Source organism: Ascaphus truei, chromosome 3 (genome assembly GCF_040206685.1).
Source record: "Ascaphus truei isolate aAscTru1 chromosome 3, aAscTru1.hap1, whole genome shotgun sequence".
Taxonomy (NCBI): Eukaryota; Metazoa; Chordata; class Amphibia; order Anura; family Ascaphidae; genus Ascaphus; species Ascaphus truei.
Genome location: NC_134485.1, coordinates 166,752,474 through 166,777,122, shown reverse-complemented (window position 1 = coordinate 166,777,122; position 24,649 = coordinate 166,752,474). Strand labels below are relative to the sequence as shown.

Below are 24,649 nucleotides of genomic sequence, written 5' to 3'. Positions count from 1 at the left end.
AAACATCTGATGTAGCAAAATGTGTCTTAAAATCTAGATTGCTCTCTACAGAGCATGCAACAGTTCATTCAGGGCTCAAAAGAATCACGTATAAATAGATATATTAAATAATTATTTAATATTATGTATACAATGCCGTTCCGATATAGTCAATTAGATGCACATCTCCCTGAGGAATGTCCCGTTAAGAGGACCGAAATGTTGGTTTAGATGTAACCCCTTTCTCAAATACACTTGTGTTGATAACTACTTGTGTGTGCTGCCTTGTGATTGCCTGACTTCGGAACGGTATCATATACCTATATTATATATATATGGTACATGCACCAACAATTTATATTTTCTACTTCAGCAAATTAGCTTCAATGCTGGAAGTTCTATAAAATTTGCACTCACGTGTTTAACGTGAAATGAAAGCGTTGTGGTTATTCAAAGTTACCAACTTATGTCTCCAGACAGGTACTCCAGATCCACATAGAGAGGGGGAAATTCCATATACAAAAGAGGGGAAAAGCAAAATAGTATAGTACTGTTTTTAATGTTAAAAACACAAAGTATTCCACTTACATAAGTGCCTTTGTTTGAGAGCATTCAGACCACACTGGGTCACAGGGTCAGACAAAATATTCACAGCAACAGCATCCGCTCCACAGCCGTCACAGCAGGTACTGGGCTGATTAAAGTTGTCCTCCACTCCAGATGTCATCAACAAGGGCTCCTTTAGTGGTCATTGATATCACCCAACGCGCGTTTCCACTGTAAAGTCTTCCTCAGAGATTAGCCCCTATTGCACTATTTGGTGTTTTTACTCTCTTTTACATGTTCTGATGTGATTTGCGCACCTGTTTCTCCTTCGTTTGCTGATTGAATTTTGTTTGAATTCTACGTCAGGAGCTGCACTCATTAAGGATAGTATATCATCTGTGTTACCTTTGATCTGTTGTGATATTATTTGCGCTTGATTTTTCCTTGCACATATAATACTTACTGCTGCGCAAGCTTTTATTCTAACAAATCGCCGTTTTTTCCCTGGCTTTTTCCTGGAATGCGACGCTCTTCACCTGGCGCATGCCACGTTCATTTTGCTTTCCCAGCCACGGGTCATGCGCGGCTGACGCACGGTTGAGAATTTAATAAGTTGCAATTCTTCGCGTGTCCGCCAGATGGCAGATATTCATGAATTGTAATGTGCATGCGCTTCAGTAATGTGTCGACTTGCAGGTGTTTCGTTTAAAAAAGATACCACAGTGTGCTATTGTAACTTGGCCTTGAGACTGAAGGAAGAGGTTGCAAAAATGTATCAATTTAGGCTTTTCATATTAAAGAAAGACAAAGACCAGTTTCGGTTACAGTATTCTCCAGAGACCCGCCCGCCATGAGTGTTCAAGTGCAGCCCGCTTTCCAAAAACCCGACAGAAGTTACGCGTATTTGATATGGGCCGCGATTAATGCAACAGAGGATAAGATGGCAACAGTAGTTCAAATGTATCAGTATTTTGTCGAAAACTATGACTTTTACAAATTTTTTCCATCTCCTCATACGTGGATGCTTGCAATAAGGAAAAGGTTATGTAGCGATCCCTGTTTTTATCGTATTGAGCCACAATTTGTTGGAGGGTATTGGTGTGTATCACCGGCTTTTTCCTGTATCTATGATCATGATGACGGCAAAAGGCAAAGGGTCGTGTTAAAACCAACTAAGAAATGACAGTCGCTGCCAAGCAATGCACCAGCACCGGCTTCCAATGACGGTCCCGCCGTCAGTGACATCCCTGAGCCTGAGCTGGATTTCGATCAAGCTTGCATGTACCTAAGCCACGTAGGGAGGAGCCAAGTGAGGTGCCGGACTGGTAATCCGTCCGTTGCAGGGACAGTGATGTCATCATTGTGTGCCTGAGTAACGTGGGACACACGCGGAGCACACAGTACATCAAGTACTGTCAGAGACTGCGGAGGTTTCAAGCTGTTGCGGCACTTCTATTTCATTGCTTTTAATATACAGAAACATTGTGAGAAAGTTTTTGTTAATGCGAGGTTGTGTACAATAAAGTTTAGACGATATTGTGCAATCTCTTTCTCTTTTATCCCATGAAACAGAGATCCAAATACAGGAACCCAAGACTGGAATATTGGAGCAGATCCTGGAAGCACACGGTCTGTGAAAGAGAGCCCTTTTGATATTCATCTGAACCAGGGGCACCACGTGGAGTTCGTGCTGACTTGGAGAAGATTTGATCCAGAGGGCTCATCATACAGTTTCTATCCATGGCACGTCATCTTCCTATTTCTAGTAAGTAGGCATTCATTTGGGACATCAACATAGGAGGGCAACATTTGCTGTACGTTACTGCGCAATGTTTTGTCCCCGTTTTTTGTCTCATTGATTAGGATGGCTGTTGCAGTAAGGAAGAACTTACACTTTATGGGGGCCTAAGTTCTTTTCAGCCTTGTCATCATCAGGAGGAAAGGACTTTCTTCATTTCACCATCTAGGACTCACTCATCATTTGTTATATCCTTTGAGGACTTATTATTAATATTCATTCACTTACCTTATGCGCCAGGGTTGTATCCTTTTATTTGTATTTTAGCATATACCTGTATGGGAGATTATATATATATATATATATATATATATATATATATATATATATATATAAAAACAAAAGAAAAAAAGAAAAAAGCAGCGCCTTTGGAAGTGTGTGGTTAATTTGACTAGAGATTATGTGCTAGTGATTATTCAATTATAAATAAATTGTGAATAAATGATAAGTGAATATCAAAAGAATAAATCTAATACTGTGGTGGCACATAAATAAGCTAGATGCCTGTGCATAATGACTGGGGATAACTATGAACAAACAAACATATGACAGTATATTAAATGCATGTAAATACACATATAAAAAAGCTTATATGAACAAAAGAAGAGGGTAAAAACCAGTCCTCAAATTGAAAGTCCAATGTAGAAATGGAAGCTGGTGCAAGGGGTCTCCGGCTGCTCTCAGAATGGACAAACCACGTCCATATGGAATCTACAAGGATAAAAGAGGAGAGAGCGCACGCCCCATAGTGTGAAACTGTAGATTTAATGAGGGAACTGGGAGGAGGGGGGGTAAAAAATGCACTCACAAAAGTACAGATAAAATAGGCATTGTGTGATAATAATCACCACCATCCGGTTGCTGCGCTCCGTCCTGGGGGAATGCCCGATCTCGAACAGAATGGGCCAACGTCCCAGCAGATGTCCAGGGCCAGTGGATGTATAAAATAGTCCAAGGGTCATAGAAAGTGGCTCCTTGTTTGCGAAATGCGTCAGGGAGCGTCATCACGTCGGACGCATTGACATTACGTCATCACGAAGCGCTGGAGTGAACCGATCCACGCGCTGGTGCCATAGAGGCCTGCAAACAAGGAGCCACTTTCCAAGAACGAGGTGATACATTATAACCGTGTTGGCTGACTTCCAAACCGCAGTATCCGAGTACCGCTACTGTTTCAATTAAAGGAGCCTTGATCGCTAAATTGCCTTGGGAACTCGGTCGCGGTCAAGTTCAAAACATAATACAATATCTATCTCTCATCTTGGTAAATACAATATCTATCTCTCATCTTGGTAATACAATATCTATCTCTCATCTTGGTAATACAATATCTATCTCTCATCTTGGTAATACAATATCTATCTCTCATCTTGGTGCGCTTTTGTGTTTTTTCTTGTTTTGCCAAGTTCAAAACATATTAAAATATGTAACTCTGGTTTTAGGGCAGCTAGCAATTAAATTCTTTCTGCCCCTAGCTCGTGGGGACCCCTCACTCGACCCCAACCGTGTCCGACAGGCAATGCCTGCGGGAAAGGGTCGCGCCCGCCACGGGAGTCGCGGCCATTGACATCAATGGCGGAGGAAGATGCTAGGTTTCAAAAACGCTAAGTGTAAAATTGTGTAAACCTGAAACCATTATCTCCGGTTCGGTGAGGGCTAGAGGACTTGGATTCGGCCACCAGGTACTCACCCCTCGGCCTGGTTGCATGGCCATTCCCAGCCCTCTCAGGCTATCCGAATGGAGTAGGGTTAACGGTGGAAAGTCTGGTTACTGCCATTGACTCCAATGGCGGAGAAATGCAGTCTGTTTAACATGAGGTTTTAAAATCCAATATTGTTATCTCTGGTTCGGTGGGTTGCAGCGAGCTGAAAATTGGCCACCATGGAGAGTCCCCTCCGGCATGAGGGCATGGCAATTTTTAGCCTGCTCGGCCCAACCGAACGGAATATTTATATATATATATATAGGTTTACTATATTTCATGCCTACAGTAAAGCCTGCGAAAGTTACTGACCCATGAGGTATGTTAATGGCCAGAGGGCGACAGTATGTCTACAGGGAAACCCCTGATCAAAGGCTTATCCCCCAAGATTGTATATACAGGGTGGAGATAGAGCAGGACATGGCCATTCACATGAAGTGCCATAATTCACGCCTAAAGTCAGAGTTTCCTGTCCAGATCCCCATCTGGCAGACTTGGAGACGCCAACATTTTAGAGTGGGGCTAAGGAAATGGGCCTCTGACTAGAGGAATGCCAACCCCCTGTGGGCAGGTACTATCTTGCTTCCCACGTGATTTGGCAGAAGGTAATAGGGTCCAGGTAATTGTTCTCCAATCCCTGAGACACACTGTTAGGGATAGAGCCCAAATCCCATATAAGTGATTGTAAGCTCTATGCCCAGTGTCTTTCGTGTCTTCATTCTTATACCTAATGCCTGATGAACTGCTAACCTGGGCTATTTCATTGTCCCCTTCCCAAGTAAATGTCTATATTTCCATTTGTTATTTGTCCAACATTGTGTGTCCACCTGTCTTTTAAGGAATAAAATCTCTTTCCTATATCACAATCGTATTCAATTCAACCCAGCGTATTTGGTGTATATTATAACCCTGTGGCTACCGTGACAATCATTCTACAATGAGAAAGATTATTAAAAAGTGGAAAAAACATTCAAGACAGTTGCCAATCTTCCCAGGAGTGGACGTCCCAGCAAATTCACCCCAAGGTCAGACTGTGCAATGCTCAGAGAAATTGCAAAAAAAACAAGAGTTACATCTCAGACTCTACAAGCTTCAGTTAGCATGTTAAATGTTAAAGTTCATGACAGTACAATTAGAAAAAGACTGAACAAGTATGATTTGTTTGGAAGGGTTGCCAGGAGAAAGCCTCTTCTCTCTAAAAAGAACATGGCAGCATGGCTTAGGTTTGCAAAGTTGCATCTGAACAAACCACAAGACTACTCGAACAATGTCCTTTGGACAGACGAGACCAAAGTGAAGATGTTTGGCCATAATGCAAAGCGCCACGTTTGGCAAAAACCAAACACAGCATATCAGAACAAATACCTCATACCAACTGTCAAGCACAGTGGTGGAGGGGTGATGATTTGGGCTTGTTTTGCAGCCACAGGACCTGGGAACCTTGCAGTCATTGAGTCGATCATGAACTTCTCTGTATACCAAAGTATTCTAGAGTCAAATGTGAGGCCATCTGTTTGACAGCTAAAGCTTGGCTGAAATTGTGTCATGCAACAGGATAATGATCCCAAGCACATCAGCAAATCTACAACAGAATGGTTGAAAAAGAAAAGAATCAAGGTGTTACAATGGCCCAGTCAAAGCCAGACCACTGTGCATAAAAAAATGCCCACAAATCTCAATGAACTGATGCAACGTTGTAAAGAAGAGTGGGCCAAAATTCCTCCACAACGATGTGAGAGACTGATAAAGTCATACAGAAAACGATTACATCAAGTTATTGCTGCTAAAGGTGGTTCTACAAGCTATTGAATCATAAGGTGTACTTAGTTTTTCACACGTCTTCTCCATTTTGGCTTTATTTTTGTTAAATAAATCATGACACAGTGTAATATGTCATGTGTTGTTGTTCATCTGAGGTTGTATTTACCTAATTTTAAGACCTGCTAAGGAACAGATGATTGTTATTATGTCCTGATATGTAAAATTATGGAATTCAAAAAGGGTGTACTGTCTTTTTCACACAAAAAGTGTGTGTGTGTGTGTGTGTGTGTGTGTGTGTGTGTGTGTGTGTGTGTGTGTGTGTGTGTGTGTGTGTGTGGCGGGACTAGGGTTGGGGGCGGGACTAGGGGTGGGGTTGGGGGCGGGACTATATGGCGAGTAGATTTTTTGGTTGGGCGAGTAGATTTTTGGGTGATTTGGCAAACACTGTATATATATGTATATATATATATATATATATATATATATATATATATATATATATATATATATATATACAGTGTTCGACAAACCTATACATTTGCTCGCCCCGGGCGAGTGGATTTAACCCCCGGGCGAGTAAATATTGGCCCAAGCAGCACACGTTTGGTACTAGGTGGCGAGTAGATTTTTTTGTGTGGCGAGTAGATTTTTTGGTGATTTGTCAACCACTGTGTATATATATATATATATATATATATATATATATATATATATATATATATATATACACATACACACACACACTCCCATACATGCACACACACACACACACACACACACACACACACACACACACACACACACACACACACACACACACACACACACCCATACATGCATACACACACACACACACACACACTCTCCCATACATGCATGCATACACACACACACCTCTCCCATACATGCATGCATACACACACACACACACTCCCATACATGCATGCATACACACACACACACACTCTCTCCCATACATGCATGGATACACACACTCTCACACACACACACACACACACACGACAGGGGGAAGAAGAGGAAAGGCCGCGCGACCGAGCACCACCACCACTGCCCCGCTCGCCCCCCCGCGACCATCTCCCTCCCTGCGCGACAGCCATGGGACCGCGGGGAAGCGGAAACCAAGGAGGTAAGAGGGGAACACCCCCGCTACCATCTCCCACCCCGCGCGGGGATCTGGGAAGCGGGAAGTGGCGCATGAAGCCGGGAAAACACCCACTACCATCACCCGTCCCGCGCTGGTATCGCGGGAAGCCAGGGTAAGCGGGGACACCCCGCACTACCATCACCCGTCCCGTGCTGGTATCGCGGGAAGCCAGGGTAAGCGGGGACACCCCCCACTACCATCACCCGTCCCGCGCTGGTATCGCGGGAAGCCGGGGTAACCGGGGGACACCCCCCACTACCATCACCTGCCCCGCGCGGGGACCGGGGAAAGCTTTAAGTGGCGCGGGAAGCTGGGGGGAATAAGGGGGGGACACCTCCGCCCCGCGCGGATAAGTGGGGGCCGGGGAGAGAAGGCAAAACACCCTCGCTAGCATCTGCAGCCACGCGCGGGTATTGGGGGGGGGATGCGGGGAGTAAGGGGGAACTGCAGGAGGCAGGGAAGGAGCAGAGGGGATGGAGGATTGGAGAGTACTTACTCTCATACTCTCCAACAGATCTCTGGCCAGAAAAAATGGCCGCTTGTTGGGGGCTGGCTCATATAGAGCCTGGCTGCGTGCCCACAAAGCCTGGGAGCGCGCGCCAATCAGCAGTCAGGTAGGGGGAGTTATTTATTTATTTTTTCAGCGCGAGCAGGGAAAATTCAGCGCGAGCGGGGAAATTTAAAAAAACAAGCACGTGTTCTGCTTGGGCCAATATTTACTCGCCTGGGGTTTAAATCCACCCGCCCCGAGTGTGTAAATGTATAGGATTGTCGAACACTGTGTATATATATATATATATATATATATATATATATATATATATATATATATATATATATATATACATACATACATACATACATACATACATACATACACGATAGATAGATAGAACTGTTCTGTGGCTAACAAAATGCTTTTATATGTGCGAGCTTTCGAGATACAGTACACTGATCTCTTCTTCCGGCGATGGTACATTGAATAAAGCAAGGTTAAATTTAAAAACAGTGTTATCTGTGACTGAAATCTAACCCCCCCCCCACCCCCCTCCCCCCTCCCCCCCTCTGTTTAGTATGCGATTTATGTCTGGAGGTGTTAAATAGTCACTGAATGTTAGTGATGTAAGTGTGTGTGTGTGTTTATGTAAACATAAATTGGTAAAGAGCCCACAGTGTATACAGCGCTTTACAAAATGTGCGTGGAGTGGGAGAGTATTTGTATGTGTAAGATACAGTTGTGTGTGCGTATATATATATATTATATATATATATGTATTATATAAATACGCACACACAACTGTCTCTTACACATACAAATACTCTCCCACTCCACACACATTTTGTAAAGCGGTGTATACACTGTGGGCTCTTTATCAATTAATGTTTACATACACACAAATATCCTGTTGCATAACCCACATTCTCACACACACACTCTCCCCCATACACACACACACACACACACACACACACACACACACACACACACACACACACACACACACACACACACACACACACACACACACACACACTCTCCCATACACACACACTCTCCCATACACACACGGGGGGTGAGGAATAGAGGAAAGGCCGCGCCAAGCACCACCACTGCCCGCGCGCCAATCCCCCGCCCTTTTTGCTTTATCTGAGTGTTGCTGCTTTTGTGCCTTTTCTTATGGGAAGACAGGGTTTCTATATATATATATATATATATATATATATATATATATATATATATATATAAAGTGTGGACAGAAGCAGGTTGCTGACACCCAAAGACCAAAAGACTGACAATAACCGGTTCAACATTAGAAGCACCTTCAGTACGGCATCTGGCTTCATCAAGAGGTGCACATGTAAGCATAGCCACATCTTGACCAATGACAAAGTGATTGGCAATAACTTTATCAAACCACCCAGATTCTGCTATCAAAGGGGCCGAAACCTGGGTGACTACCTTACAAAAGCAGATCCCACCGCCAAGTATGCTGCAAAACCAATGTGGCTATCCAGACCAGCAGGCGTGTATAAATGTCGCGGTTGCATCAACTGCCAGTACTTGATATTGGGGGATTCATATCCACACCCTCACACTGGCATCTGCCAGAAGATCAAGGATACAATGAATTGTGAATCCAAATACGTTGTATATTTTATACAATGCCCATGTGGCCTTTATTACGTGGGAAAGACAATGAGGATGCTTAAAGAGAGATTAGCCCTACATCGTTCTGCCATACGGAAGGCACTGGCTGATACTGAAAACAAGGAGGATTTGTCACATCAACCAGTAGCAAGACATTACAAAGGGAAGAGGCATGGGCTCGCCACCTTGCGTTGTATGCTAATTGCCCAGCCACGGACTTCGGGGAGAGGAGGGAATCGCAACAGGACACTACTACAGCTTGAAGCCAGACTCATCTACAGTTTGGGCACATTGAGCCCACGGGGTCTAAATGAGAACTTCAGATTAAGCTGTTTCCGGTAATCTCCGCACCTGGCCCATTGAGCTGCCTGCTGATACTAGGATTCATCTTTAACAGCAAAACCAGTGCATACTGCCTTGGGGTGTCAGCCAGTTAGCCGCATTTCCTCCATGTATCTAATCCCTAATGGGTATTGAGGGGCACAGTCCCACTATGTTGTTTACCGATACTAGGAATCTTTTCCACAGCATATACTGTATATGCTGATCATGGACATCAGCCAGCCAGATACTGTTTAACACAAATAATAATTCACTACAGAAAGATAAGGGGTGATGTTGGCCTTCATTTGCTTTGGATGATATTTCACGTAGTTGCCACATTGTTTGTGCAAATTATTATGCTTTGATGCATTGTTTCACTTTCTATGGATGTTGTTCCATTAACCATATGTATTTTGTGCATTGCAGCATGTCAGGCACCTTAGGTCCCTTGCAGTCAAGATCCACCTGTGGCAATGTTTGCTGAGAGCGATACACACCGCATTTATTCTGCCTTCAATTTATCACTAGTTTCTCCATGTGACAGTGTCTGCATTATGTGTTTATGTTGGTATTTAAGGTGTCGCTTCCTGAAAGGATACATAGTCATCAATGCATTATCATTTCTTACACTACGCATTATGCGTTCTATGGCTGAGTGCTTTCAGCATTTATTATACTGACTTTTTTGTTTGTGCAAATTATTATGCTTTGATGCACTGTTTCACTTTCTATGTATGCTGTTGCATTAACCATACGTATTTGGTGCATTACAGTGTGTCAGATACCTCAGGTCCCTTTTAGTCAAGAGACACCTGTGGCAATGTTTGCTGAGAGTGTGACACAGCATTTATTCTAATTTATTACCAGTTTCTCTATTTGACATTGTTTGCATTATGTATTTTTTGTTGGTTTTTAAGGTGTCACTTCCTGACAGGATGCATAGAGTCATCATTGCATTATCATTTCTTACACTATGCATTAGGCGTTATATGGCTGAGTGCTTTCAGCATTTATATACTGACCTAGATTCCAGTCAGCCACGTCATCCACACGTGTGTATATATGTTTTATTCCCTCGCATTTTTTTTGCACATTTAAGGTTGAGCACATCAGGTGTTTCAAATGTTTCGCTTAACTTGCAGTTACAATGTGTACTTTGCACGTCCCTGAAATAGTTAATCGATCCAGGTATCAGCTCCAGATCAGTTTAGCCCATGCGCACTCTCTCCGGTTATCCAAGATATCGCTGGGTCTGGCAGACTTATGTAGTCTCTCAGCAGTAACATTATGCAATTCCTGAGCCTTTTGCGCATGCCCAAACACATATCAGGTAAATAAATATAGAGTTAATATATTCAAAATGGCCACTCTATACCTGCTGATACTGTGGTTGCATGTCACATAGGCAGGTGAGGCCTATTAACTGTGATTGGTTTTGTTAAATTGCACTGGGGTTTGGGGTATATATATGTATTGTGCACTGCATTCAATTGCACCACCTTGAGAAAGGTCCCACTGGGGGACCGAAACGTCGGTTTTTGTGTCTTCTATCAAATGTCGTGTTGCAACCGGTATCGTATGGTATATATATATATATACCATGTTGTTCATGCAAATGTCTTCATGCATGTGTCCTGCCTGTTTTGCTGTGATGTCAGCTGAAATATGGGAGAAGTGGCCAGTCTGTAATCCTGCTGGCTTTCTTGTCATAATCTTTAAGTAAGTGTCTATGTTTTGCCTGTTATTTGTACATATTTGCTGTGTTCACCTTTATCAAGGAATAAAATCACTTTATTATATCTTAAGTCTCGTCCCAGTTCAAACCCAGTTATATATATATTTATATATAGTTTTGGTGTAAATTACAACTTGTCACAAGCTACCGTGACAAGCTTGTAATTAACTTACAAGCTTGTCACGGTAGCTTGTGACAAGTTGTAATTTACATATATATATATATATATATATATATATATATATATATATATATATATATATATATATATATATATATATATATATATATATACCTGGGTTTGAACTGGGACGAGACTTAAGATATAATAAAGTGATTTTATTCCTTGATAAAGGTGAACACAGCAAATATGTACAAATAACAGGCAAAATATAGACACTTACGTAAAGATTATGGCAAGAAAGCCATCAGGATTAGAGACTGGCCACTTCTCCCATATTTCCATATTTCCAGTTGACATCACAGCAAAACAGGCAGGTCACATGCATGCATGAAGATCATTTGCATGAAGAACAATGGGTAAAGGGTGGTTCTGACTTATATATCATTTTAACCCCCTCTCTCCCAGATACGGCGCCGTGCCGTCTAGCAAAAAGTCCCTTTGAAGCTTTTGAAGCTCAGTTTGGTATATATATATATATATATATATATATATATATATATAAATATATATATAGTATAGATGAGCATACAGTTGTATTTACATTTGCATATTTGCTTTGCTGTGGAGGGTTTTTGCCACTTTTTTTACTCACCATAACTTAACTCAGTATTATGGTTGGCCCATCCTTTAGCTTCTTTGCATACCCAGTTAATCAACCCCACAATGATGAGACCCATTAAGGTCGAAACAGCTGTCTGTGGGTGGTTTACTGGGTATGCACCTTAACCCTGGCTGTGCTCAAAGCTGTGACCATGCAGCAAGCTTAAGCCTATAGGGAACCATGTTAAAAATGGGTTTTGAAGCAAAAAGTGGCACTGTGTGCTCATTTGCATGTCATTTCCCAGAATCCCTTGCTGCAGTGGAAGTGCTGTGTGCTGGGTGATAATGGGGAAAGGCGGGGTTGCAGACCTGCCTAAGACATGCAGATGAGCATACAGTTGTATTTACATTTGTATATATATATATATATATATATATATATATATACATATACATATATACACACACACATATATATATACACACATATATATATATATACACACACACACACACACACACACACACACACACACCAACTAGTCAACCAAAGCTAATGTAACCTTGAGGTCACCAAATGCTAGCTCGGCATGGCGGAGGTTCAGTACCTAGAGTACCGAGTGGGTGGTGGGCAACTGAAGTCAGAGCCCACCAAAGTAGAGGCCATTCATCGGTGACCAACTCCCCATACCCAGAAGCTTTTTTGGGAATGGCTGGATGCAAGGGCCGCTGACAAATTTCCTGGGGCACAGGAGTAGAGTTTTGACCGGGGGCCCGCCATGTGTTGGCAGCCTTGTGAGCTCTCCACCCTTTCACCCTCGTGAGCTACCTCCTTTATTTGCTCCCCCCCCCAACAGGTATTTCTCTCACTCTCCCCCACTATAACTTAGTTACCTCCTGTCATTCAATCCCGCTTCCTCAAACCCCTCCCCTCTTTACACATTCCCTACTTCCCCCCCACTAGCCCCCCCCGCACACACACCTAACTACCCATACAATTCCCCTCCCACAATACCCACAAAATTCCCCCCACAATAATACCCCCCACAATAATACCCCCCCTCCTACACACACACACACACACACACACACACACACACACACACACACACACACACACACACAACACACTTACCTTCCTAGTGGTAGGCCACCCAAGCTTCTGCGGACCTCTCTCCCACACCGAGTCTCTATCCAGCCACATGTATGCCTCCCTTTCCCACCAGTGCACGCTGGTAGCTGGGCTTGACCAGAAATCCTGGCCAGCTTCCAGCGTGCACCGGTGAAAGAGACCTGGTGTGGGAGAGAGGGGAAGGAGGCCTGCTGGAGCTGAGGAAAGCCGAGGCCCAGTGTCTGCAGGGGGCCCGGCCCCTGTGGGGGCCAAGAGCCGGATGCAGAAATACAGAAGTTGGGACGAACCCAACTTCCAGAGCCGGCCGGGCTCACCCGCAGCCGCACGCCCCCGAACTGTCCCGCCTCTCCCCCACATCAGTGGCCCTGCTGGATACTACCTCAATTCTGTGCCCTAGTATGGTGACATAAAGCCCCTGACAGACTGAACCAAAAAAAGCCTCCACTCCATGGTGATCTGGTCTACTGGGTGCGAGACCACATTCTTGGCCCTCAAGTAAGCGCTAGTCAACACTCCTATATACTGGTCGCCCTAGACTATAAAAAGCGATTCCTCATACAAATGAATGCCTCGGCCTATGACATTAGCCCATCCTTAGCTTAGTGTATTTTAGCTGCAAGCTATTAGATTGAGATCGAGAAGTGCTTGGCAATCGTGTGGGCTTGAGGAAACTTCAGCCATATATGTGTATGGTAAGACATTTACCATGATCATGGGCCACAACCCCCTTAGCTGGCAATCCCGGATGTCGGGAGAGAATGGGAAGTTGCTGCGGTGGAGCCTGACCCTTCAGGAGTATGATTTTATCATACAACATAAGAAGAGAAGAGACTACAGCAATGCTGATTGCCTATCCCAGCAGGATGACCTCAGCCTGGTGCAACAGCTAAAGATCCGAAATCCACCAGGAGGCCAGCTTATAAGGCCCGCTATCCCAGGGGTCTCATCTTGAGAGGTACAGGAGTGACGGTAGGGGCAGCGGGGTCCAGAACAATAATGGTTAAGCCCGCTCATTCCCCCCCAACAGTCAAGATAGTTACTGTGTACAAGGATCAGAGGGCCCATATTAGGCTGTAAAATGGATGATAGTTTTGTTATAAAAGTTAAGCTACGTTTTCTATATGTACAGTATAACTTAGTTTATTATTCATGTGTATATTTCTATGTATTGCTGTGTGACTCACTGTGTGCTTGGGCCACTTTCAAAGATGGGACTCACACAATGATTCCCACTAGCCTTTGTGTGGGCCCAGGTACAGTGTCTGGGAAAAAGTGTAACACAGGGAAGGATGGCTGAGGAGTTACACACTCCAATAGTGGAGTAGAAGGTATGAAGCTTTAATTGTGAACCGAGGCCTGGGTCCTAGCCCCGTTGACTCGATTCCTATTTATCAGTTCTAATTCCCCATGCTATCGAAGCCACATAGCTAGGTGCTGTCCCTGCTCGATTGGTCCGTCTGGTTGATCCACAGCTCCTGAGTGGCTCAGAGGAGTAAAGGTCTCCGTTGATCTGTCAGCGCCCCGCCCTCCATAATTTCAGATGGAGGCCGAGGTCTTTCACAAGCCAATACCGATTAGGGCTCCACAATTGTTCATGGTTGGTCTCAGTGACTAGATGCCAATTGGAAAAGTGAACTGTGGACCGAAGAAGGGTGGTGATCCCTGGTACAGGGATATTCTGGGCAGAGAACGAGGAGGAATCCAGACCCTCTGTTCTGGTGAGTTTTGCTGGGTTTGTGTAGTATGGTGCTTTTTGTTGGCTCTAGCCAACATAAACATTAATATATTTATCCATCTTGTTCTGCCTGATGTTTGCGATCCCTGTGTAAAGTCTGGTTTACCATGAAAATAACAATATCCTGAAATAACTCAACCATAACAATATACAATTTTCCCTGATTTTATGAAGCTTGGTGAATTCTCCCCTCCCCAATAAACAATCTACTAACATTGTTTTGCACATAATATACAGTGAAACACTTTTAAAAAGCAGTTACCATTTATTGTTCTGAGATAAATGAAGGGCAAAGAATAGAGCACTCTGAAGACCTGAATTAACGGTCATGGGTGGACCATCATATGACCCATTATGTTTAAAATATAGGTCTATATACAGTATAGACAGCCACAGTGACTCTCCCCAAATCTTCATACTGAATAAAAATCACAAACATTGTATGAAGCCACAAAAAGTGTTTATTAAGTATGTAGAGATAATTATAAAATAAGCAAAGAACAACATTGTTTACCAGACTGTTTGCCAGTAGTAGAACATTCATCATATACACTATGCAATTATTATTTTTTTTTTTTTTTTTTTTTAAGGAACACTATTTGCCCAAAACATTATTCAGGACATTAAAAAAAAACTTTTCTAATTATGTTGATCCCTTTTTTAGACAGACGTTGAGCTGTTAATACTCAGTACACATAATTTATGTAAATATTTAAAATGTCTATTTTACCATGTTTTATTATTCTACATTATAGCTCTATCAATTTACTGATAATTAACAACACGGGGAAAATGATAAACAAACTGTATATACAAACCAATATAAAAATGCAAAGGAAAAACGTATATACGGCACAGTGCAGAGGGGAATATAGTATCATTAAAAATAGCTAACATTTCAAATAAATGTGTCATATTGCAGATACAGTGTTGAGAAAAAGTTTGTGAACCCCTGTAACAGGAACTTATCACTTTGAGAGAAACTGCCTCTAAAATCGAGCAGTGTGCTGGTAATTGCACACAGGCAATCAAGCAGACTGAACCTGGCTGATTAGGACTTTTAGAAAAGTCTGATGTCAGAAAAAGGAGATTCCTAAGCTCACATTTGGGCTCACATACAGAGAAGGAAGACTGCTGAGATTTTCCTTAGCCCACAACTGGGCTGACCTGAGGAAAAGATGATGTCTTGATGCACACAGAAGGACTGTCTTTTGAAACAGACAAAATTATGTATGAATTAGACAGACAATAAGTAATTAACAGTCAGTGTATGTGTAAAAGTAAGTTAAAACATGGTTTTATCCGCTAACTAAAATGGGATAATTAGAATCAGGTGTTTAAATAATTAAGTAGATCTTTAGGTGTGAGTTTGAGAGGCCCCACCCTGTATGAAGATCAGAAACTTTGTGAGTTTTGTTTTCACCTTACAGGTATGTGGAAACACGTCATGCCACGATCTCTGAAGACCTCAAAAAAGCAGTTATTGATGCTCATCAGTCTTGAAAGGGTTACAAAACAATTTCTAACGATTTGGGGCTCCACCAATCCACTGTAAGACATAGAGTCTACAAATGGAGAAAGTTCAAGACCACATTCACTCTACCTAGGAGCAGTTGTCCTACCAAAATCTCTCCAAGAACAAAATTATTCAGGATGTCACAAGGAACCCCAGAGTAACACCCAAGGATCTGCTGGCCACTCTCACCGTGGCTAATGTGAGGTTTCATGACTCAACGATTAGAAAAAGACTGACCAAGAATGGTGTTCATTGAAGGATATATTCAAGTGATTTGAATAGGCGCCACAATTACCATGTGTAATGATAAAAAAGAAAAATAATAAACAAATTAGACAAAAATAAACCACGAAGTGTAACCTGAAAAGATACTTCTCAACCTTTCCTGGAAATATGCGAAGATTTCCAACAGATGCAGTCTTGGTTTGGGGTGGGAAGGGAGCGATCAGATCAGGAACATGTCATGTGAATAAAGAAAACATAAAAACAATAATTGTGCAGTATATTAGTGCAATGAGGGCTAGATGAGAATCTTGGCTCTTTGGGATTTCCTACTTACAGCAAAGAAAAAATAATATCGCAGTGATCTGACTCAGTCAGAAAGTATGGAGATAAGTTGCTTTTCTCTTGGTGTAAAATGGCCCAGAAAGATTTTCTTGCAGAGGGACTATTTCGGCAGAGATGATGCTCAAATCCCAATATGATACATGCAATGAAGAGACAAAACAGCCCAATAGTCTAGGTTGCAAAACAAATAGTTTATCTCATGTAAAGAAATAGGAGATGTACTCACACTAAGTACAAATAGATTGTACATATAAAGGTTTCTTTCGGTGATATTGTGCCAAGTGGTAATTCTCACTTGGCACACTATCGCCGAAAGAAACCTTTATATGTACAATCTATTTGTACTTAGTGTGAGTACATCTCCTATTTCTTTACATGAGATAAACTATTTGTTTTGCAACCTAGACTATTGGACTGTTTTGTCTCTTCATTGCATGCATCATATTGGGATTTGAGCATCATCTCTGCCGAAATAGTCCCTCTGCAAGAAAATCTTTCTGGGCCATTTTACACCAAGAGAAAAGCAACCTATCTCCATACTTTCTGACTGAGTCAGATCACTGCGATATTATTTTTTCTTTGCTGTAAGTAGGAAATCCCAAAGAGCCAAGATTCTCATCTAGCCCTCATTGCACTAATATACTGCACAATTATTGTTTTTATGTTTTCTTTATTCACATGACATGTTCCTGATCTGATCGCTCCCTTCCCACCCCAAACCAAGAGTTCATGGAAGGATAGCCAGGAGGAAACCACTGCTCTCTAAAAACAACATTGATGCCTGTCTAAAGTTTGCCAGATGGCACATAGATGATCCTCATAGCACATAGATGATCTGGAACAATGTTCTCTGGACAGACGAGTCAAAGGTAGAACTTTTTGGCCTCAGTGAGAAACATTATGTTTTGCGAAAACCAAGCACTGCATTCGAACAGAAGAATCTTATCCCAACCGTCAAGAATCGCGATGGGAGTGAAATGGTTTGGGGTTCCTATGCTGCATCAGGATCAGAACGGCTTGCCATCATTGACACAACCATGAATTCTGCATTGCTTCTGAAGATTCTAGAGTAGAATATCAGGCCATCCGTCCTTGAGCTAAGGCTGAACCGAAAGTGGGTAATGCAGCAGACAATGATCCTAAACATACAAGCACATCTACAAAAGAATGGCTACAGAACAAGAAATTACGTATTTTAGAATAGTCTAGTCAAAATCCGGACCTAAACCCCATCGGAATGTTGTGACAAGACCTGAAGCGAGCTGTCCATGCAATTAAGCCCTGAAATGTCACAGAGTTTAAGCAGTTCTGTAAGCAGGAATGGACCAAATTTCCTCAAAACTGATGTTAAAGACTGACCAGCAGTTACAGAAACGCTCAGTTGAATTCATTGCTGCTCAAGGGGGTGCCACCAGGTACTGAATTTACAGGTTCAAATACCTTTTCACACACAGATATTGAATTTTGAATCATGTGTGGATAAATAAATGCATCACTTTTTGTGTAATTTGTTTGATAAGGTTATTTTTATCTATTATTAGGACTTTGATTAATATCTAATAACATTTTATGTTTGAAATATGTGAAAATCCTAAAGGGGCTCACAAACTCTCACCACAGTGCTGTATATGGCTATAGGTAGCAACATGTGACAGATATTTTCTCTATCAATACTTTCAAGTGACTTCATGGAAGCATACAATATGAAAAGTATACACTTGAACTGATATTTCATCAAACAAAGTCAGAACTGTAATAAAACATTTTGTTAATCTACTGTTGCAAATCTAAATTAACGCTCTAAAATGTTATTTAAGATGCAAGTTTTGAAACATTTCCACTTATTGTAGTAATATACCAACAAACAGTAAAAAAAATTATGAGTACATTTTATGGTGTTTACGCAGTCACAACACTAAAGTAAGGCATGAACTTTAGTCATGCAAAAACATAAAATGATTGCATTGGTGAAAGAGCTGTCAATGATTGCTCTGTTTATTGAAGTCACACCCGAGAGTACTTGACCCTTGTACTCTACATTGTTTATCCTTTCATGTACCCACCAAACCCAATAAATACAGACAACTTTAACTTGTATTCAAATTGCAACCGCCATTTATTAACTACTAGCTGATATACCCGGCGTTGCCCGGGATTTAATCTCTCTCTCTCAATATCTCTCTCAATCTCTCTCTCTCTCTCAATCTCTCTCTCTCTCTCTCTCTGTTTATTCCCATGTATGTTTTACAATGTGTATTTTGGTAGGCTTCATTGTATGTTGGGCCCATAATTCACTTAGCGAGGCAAACACACAATGAACCTCTGAGCTAGTATATGTTTGGGGCTAGGTGGGGCGCTTGGGAACAGTGGGAAAGTGAGGAAAGCTTTAAACTCATCAGGAGAGCACTTACTCGTAGAGCGGAGGCATTGTTTGACCCAGACAGTGAGGCACTTGGTCAGTTTGAATTTCCCACTCCCCTTAAGCCTTCCCCTGCAGGCTGTTTAAAATCGCTGTCACCGCCCATGGCCCTGATTGGTCCATCTTGGGCCAACCGTCGGCCTATGTCTCCATTGAACCAATCTCTTCGCTGATTGGTTGGCACCAAGTTTTCCATGTTTTCAGATGGAGGTTAGGAAACTACTGTATGTAAGCCGGAAAACACTGATCACAGCTACATTGTGGTCTGTGTTTAGTCTCGGTGGCAAAGACTAACTGGAAATATAGACCAAGAAACGAGTGGAAATCATCCTAAGTGCCTGTGATATTCTGAGGCAGACGTATCGTGGAGACATCTTGGGTAAACTAGCTTCAGCAGTGCCCCAGCACCTAGTTAACTAAGTGCACGCTGTAACCTCCTGTCTTGGGGAGTATACTGTGTTGCTCAGATTGGTTCCAACAAAAATAAGAATGAATTTAACTCCACCGTTCTCCCTGGTGCTTCGATCCTGGTGTAATCATCTTGGATATCACCTGTGGTGTCCTGGAAGGCTCTGTTCTGGGGCCCCTACTCTTCTCAGTGTTCATCAATGATCTTCCTACAGCTTGTAAGGGAGCTTCAATACACATGCAGATGACACAATCTTATACACACACAGCCATAGCCTCTCCGACCTTGAACACATACTTCAATCTGACTTTTTGAGACTTGAAATTTGGATTTCCCAAAACAAACTGTGTTTAAACACTGACAAAACTGTAACAATGGTATTTGGGACCAAGGCTAAATGTTTAAAGCTTTCAATGACTGAGCTCCAGATTAGACCAAATGCTGACACCACCCTACTACTGTTACTAGTTTTAAATACTGGGGCATATGGTTTGACTGTCATATATAGAAGTACATGCACACAGCTAATAGGTGCTGGAGGGGGGTACTTATCTGCCGGTGCGCTGTGTCCAGGGAGGTCCAGACATCCCAAAGGTAATCAAGCAAGGAAATGGAAGCAGGCACATGGTCTTTCTAAGGGTGCAATTTATTGTGCCACCAAAATGTACAACGTTTCGGCAAAGATTGCCTTTATCAAGGAGAAGGCTACAGGATATACTTGACACACCACTATTTATACACTAATGGGTACTCACCCCTCCGTGATTACTGCTGCCAAACTCCTTGATGTCGACGCCCCCAACGTGCCTTGATAAAGGTAATCTTTGCCGAAACGTTGGACCTTTTGGTGGCACAATAAATTGCACCCTTAGAAAGACCGTGTGCCTGCTTCCATTTCCTTGCATATGGTTTGACTCCCATTTAACATTTGGGATGTACATTGATACCCTGACATCCAAAACCTATGCCAAACTAGGTGAACTTTACAGGAACAAGTCCTCCCCAAGTCTGCTGATCAGAAATCGTATCGCACAGCAGATGCTTGTCACACTGTTCTGCCCGCAGACCAGACTAACCCCCAATACTGAGGTGGAGAGTGAGTAATCACGCACCCGCAGTAGTGAGAGTGCGCCCGGAGTGTGGATTGGGTAGCGTGGCCAAGGCCAGGGGTACCAGGGCTGATAGTGTTACTTGCCAGATCCGGGCATAGAGAAGGTGCCGTAGTAGGGTCCGAAGCCAAGGGTCGAGGGTAACAGAGTTCCGGGTAGTAGAGGTCCAAGTGCCGAGTTTGAGGGGTCTGAGAGGTAAGCGTGGTTGAGTGGAAGCCGAGGTCGTGGAGCCAGAGTGGGTAGAAAGACAAGCCGGTTCGATAACAGAGCTGAAACAGAGAGAGAGCTAGGCACAGTATCCAACAGCACTAGGCAGACGAACTATGCAGAGCGAGGTTGGAGAGGAATCACAGGAGTAATAAAGTGAGGAGGACCAATCGGAGGAAGAGGCAGAGCAGAGGCGAGTCCAGGAACCCTTTGTGATAGGGTGGGGGTTAATGGCCTAGTTTGCTGCAGGTGAACAGTAGAAGGGCGTGAGCCTGAGAGCTGGGACAGCCTGGGGGCGGAGCTACATGTCCGGTGCAGTGAATAAATTAAGTTGAAGCGCGCCCTGTAAGGGAAGCGGGCGCGCGTCCAGCTGTAGCGTCGGCGGCGTGTGTGAGAGCCGCGGGGGGGCGGAGGAACGTCCCGCGATGCAAAGCAGGGGCGGAGGAGAACACAGCCAGCGGAACAGGTAGGGAAGGGCAGCACCGAGGGCGGCATGTGTCCGGATTCCTGACAATGCCAATAATAGACTATTGGGACATAGCATACGGCTCGGCACTCCAAACCCACCTTTAACTTGATACCCTCTACAATTCAATATGCCGTTTTGTTCTCCAATGCAATTACAACACACATCACTGCGAAATGCTCAAAGAACAAGATTGGTCATCACTTGAGACTAGGCGCAAATTTAATCTTTCCTGTCTTGCCTTCAAATACTTTCTGGGCAAGCTACCTGTCTATCTGAACAAGCTCACTGCTTCCACATGTAGCCATTATCATCTGAGATCTGACTCCAAAAGACTGTTCATGGTCCCAAGGTTCAGCAAATTATCCGTCCACTCCTCTTACCGTGCAACCCAAAACTGGAACAATCTACCGGAGACTCTCACAGCCACCATGAGTTTAAGTTCTTTCAAAACTAAAGCCATCTCACATTTGAAATCTGTCTGTAACTGTTACATGCGCCTATAAAATATTATCTCTAACTGTGCATGCTATGTCTTGTATATACAGTAATGTATACCCTGTTCATTTATGTAACCATGTACTATTTGTCATCTTAACTCTATGCCCAGGACATACTCGAAAACAAGAGGTAACAATCAATGTATTACTTCCTGGTAAAATATTTTATAAATAAATAAAAACTAATCTCACGTGACACCATGTTTCTGGTAATAGAAGTGGGATCGTTAGGCTCAGCACTGAAATTCTTGCAGCCATTTAAGCACAGAGTTGATATCGATTTCACAGAACGAGGAATGTTAAGCATAATGTGCTAGCCCGAGTCTGAATTGGTCCACCCCTAATTATATTAGTCAACCAATCAATCATCGACAGAGACGTGGTGTACAAGTACGGGTCTAGGACCAAGAAAACCCCACATTTTCTAGGACCTTCGTCAGTATCAGTAAAGATTATAAGCGATCTCACACCCAAGTTACAGCCTGATAGTCTAGTTCAGGGTGCAACTCAGAGACATGTAGACCCCCGTCGCCACATGGCTTAAGGGTGCAATGGCTGCATTGGGGCCGAACGACACTACTGCTAAGCAGATAGTCACACTCCAGTTGATGCTAATTGAGGCATCCTGATCCCCACAGAGATCGTTCCCCTGCCAGCCACCAAAGCTCCCGGTCGAGAGTTGCCCCGAGGCTCACCTATAAAAGCTTTGCCAAGTTTGATGAGGCCAAAGAAGACATAGCTGGGTACTTGTGGTCATTTCAGAAATGGTGCCATCTTCACCAACTCATGCAGGAGGATTGCGTGAAGTATCACTCTTCTCCCCCCCCCCCCCCCTCAGTTGAGTGGGAGAGTGAAGGAAGTGTACCGGGAGGCAGATCTTGAGGTTTGACTCATGGTCAAACAGATCTTACTTGCCTGCTATGCCATTACCCCAGATACCGATCAGGCCAAATTTCGGTCTCTGCAGCAAGGTACCCAGGACACTCGTATTGAGTTAGTTTCCCGGCTTACCCGCAATTTGAAGCACTGGGTGGATGGATGCAAGGCAACTTAATTCAAGGAACTCTTGGACCTCATCATCAAGAAGCAATTTCTGCTCCGATTTAGAACATAGGTGTGAGACTGGTTCGTGGACAGACATCCTGCAACCACCAGATGAGTGGCCAAGATTGCGGATTGCCCGACTGTAGCTCTGCTGATGACCCCCAATGATTCACAAACCACGGAGCACAGTCCCATCTGGTGGAAACAGCGAAGTTGGATTCTTCAACCTGGAGAAGCTCTTTCAAAGCCAATGTTCCCTGCACCTGGCCCACAGAGTTTGCCCAGGAAAGCAAGTGCTATCTGTGTGGCCAACCAGGATACATGCGTGCAGATTTCCTGAACACTGGTGGGCAGTGAGCCACAATCCAAGGCCACGTTCCCCAGCACTGTGCCCGATTGCCTATGTGGGGCTGGCTCCAGCCGTTAAGTAACACCAGGTGATTCAACAGGTTCAGAAGGCACCAGTGCACCTGCACCCAACATTGCGATTGGGCTTGAGCTTTCCTTTGCTCTGGGACCATAGGTGCCAATATGACAGCTGGCTTCTGGACACTGGTGCCACTATAACCCTGGTCCAACAATGATATGATTGAAACAGAGGATCTTTTGCCCGGCCAGGGCATACATGTAAAGATGGCCAATGGAGCCCCCCGTTCTATCCCGGTTGCCCTAGTATTTCTCAATTCTGGGCCAGGTCAAAAATATAAAAAATACCAAGATGTGTGGGTGTTACAAGGACTCAATAGCGATGTGGTAATGATCTCGGGCGGCTGATCTGCAATTTTGATTATGTTCATGCCACTGTAGTTACCCACAGTCAGAGTCAGGCTGCTGCTAGCCAGGATGCTTGGGCTGTTTGGGAGAATAAGCCCAAACCCATCGCTCTTGGAACTTTAGAGCTTATACTGCACCGACACACTTTATTTGAGTAAATACCCGGTATGTACCTGGCAGATACCTGGAATGCGCCACTCCTAACCTCTGACAAGCCCCGTTGCATTTGCCTTCCCAGCCTGGGTTCATGCCTGGCTGATGGGCGGCTGATCTGTTAAATGATAATGATTAGGATTTAATAGGCTGCAATGCTTCGCGTGTCTACCAGATGGCATAAATTCATGAATTGTAATGCAGTTTATATATATATACTGTGCAGTATTGCAGCCAGCGGGAATAAAATGCTTCAATCCCTGCTTGGAAAATAACTCAATGTACTCGGGCAGAAAACAGTCACAAACCTCAATACACCCGGGTATACCCGAATTCGTGGGACTAGCCAAGCTCGAATAAAGTGTGTCGCCAGTGTACGTACTTTGAAAGGATTCTGCTCGATCCGTGCCGGATTTTGCTGCCAGTTCGTGTTTTCCAGGCTGCCTGCCCCTTCTACTCATTTGGCCATTTTGGTTACTGGCAGCCTGCTATATAAAAGGCTGCACTTCCTGGTGGGAGTTGCCGAGCAAAGTTCTGTGTTTCTGCAGCTCTTGTCAGTCTTTGCTGTCACCCTTTCCGGTACCTGTTTGGAATCCTTGTTGCTGACCCCGGACCGTGAGCCCAACCTCGCTGCCTTCGCCTGCCCTGACCCTTTGCCTGGACGCCTCACCACTGCCACCTACTCTGACCTTTTGCCTGTCCCCTGGACTCCGCACCGTTGCCACCAGCCATGA

At 43.6% G+C, this 24,649-nt stretch overlaps 1 protein-coding gene across 1 annotated transcript in view; it reads right to left on the bottom strand.

Moving 5' to 3' along the window:
* LOC142489262 (amine oxidase [flavin-containing] A-like) overlaps nucleotides 1-24,649 on the bottom strand; it is a 182,786-nt gene that overhangs the window by 143,029 nt on the left and 15,108 nt on the right. The gene's annotated exons all lie outside the window — the stretch shown is intronic.